The sequence below is a fragment of the Salmo salar genome, chromosome ssa04 (genome assembly GCF_905237065.1).
Source record: "Salmo salar chromosome ssa04, Ssal_v3.1, whole genome shotgun sequence".
NCBI lineage: Eukaryota > Metazoa > Chordata > Actinopteri > Salmoniformes > Salmonidae > Salmo > Salmo salar.
Genome location: NC_059445.1, coordinates 57,601,115 through 57,602,694, shown reverse-complemented (window position 1 = coordinate 57,602,694; position 1,580 = coordinate 57,601,115).

The following is a 1,580-nucleotide window of genomic DNA, read 5'->3' as shown; positions in this document are numbered from 1 at the left end:
GCCCCTGTTTTGTGTCCCATTATTTGTTTTCGTCATGTTTTCTTCTTATTGATAACACTACTGTCAAATTCTATCCAAATAGACCTACCGTAATTTCCGGACTATTAAGCGCAGCTGAATATAAGCCGCACCCACTGAATAAAAAAAAAATATTATTTTGAACATAAATAAGCCACACATAAATAAGCCGCAGGTGCCTACCGGTACATTGAAAAAAATGAACTTTACGCAGGCTTTAACGAAACACGGCTTGTAACAAAAATAAATAGGCTTTAACGAAACACGGCTTGTATCAAAATTAAAAATTAGCAGTAAGCTTTAGTTGTCTTTTTGAACTGAGTCAATTCCTCACGCTGCTGTTTCCAACGTCTTATCATCGACTCATTAAGACCAAGCTCCCGTGCAGCAGCTCTATTTCCTTTTCCAACAGCCAGATCAATCGCCTTCAACTTGAAAGCTGCATCATATGCATTTCTCCGTGTCTTTGCCATGATGAGGGTGACAAAATGACAACCGTAATAAGTTTGAGAGCGCTCGATTTAATCTAAACAGTAAACAAAAAAGTTGTTTGACCTTAACCCGTTCGGCAATTTCATTGGTCTAATGAATGCTTCATGCCGCCAAAAAACTGAGCACGTCACAGATTGTGTTTTTTTGGAGAGAAAAAAAATTGAAAGCGGGAAAAATCCATATATTAGCCACGCGCGTCATTGTTTAAGCCGCGAGGTTCAAAGCGTGAGAAAAAAGTTGCGGCTTATAGTCCGGAATTTACGGTACACTCGTAGAGCTATTCTGTTCATTGAACAAATATCAACTAGATGGCATAATCTCGGACAGGTTTATAAACAAAACCCCTCTGAATATGTTTTTCTAAGGAACCTCTGTCTGTAGTGGTGTAAAAACCTGGGACACCCTTTGGACTTTGAGTCAGTTGGCTTTTTATTTTTGCTTTACACAACATGACAGGAGTTGTACAGTATTTATCCTACTCCAATGACAATATCCTGATTTTATTTTGAGGTTTTATCATACTTGACTTAATTATGCCTGATTAAATTTCCTTTCAAACATTTTATTTTAGTATTTTTTTAATATACAGTATATCAAATAAATGTTGATATACTGTATCATTTACAATAATTTTACAACGGTAACTTATCATTTATGAGTCACGAAACGTAACCCTTTGTCAGATTGCAATGGATATATTACATAATATATAATATGTAGCCTAACAACCAGTTCTAAGATCATTGACTTAGATTATCCATGGCAATATGTGGCTTTTTTTTTTTTTTTTTTTAAACGTGACATAATACCAAAGCTCAGACAGTGCAACATATGGACATGTTAGTTAAGGTCTATCTGTCATGTTTACCACTACCCTCTCTTCCTCATATTCCATTCTGACGACTCAAAACAGAGGTAGGTAAGCTTCTTGGATGTAAAATATCAATTTTGTGTATTTGTTTTCACATTGACTATAATAGTGTTCAAAAAAAGGTCTTGACATTCACTTGGAGAGCACATCCCCATTGATGAATCTGTAATACTGTATAAGTCTCAAGTGACACCAATAG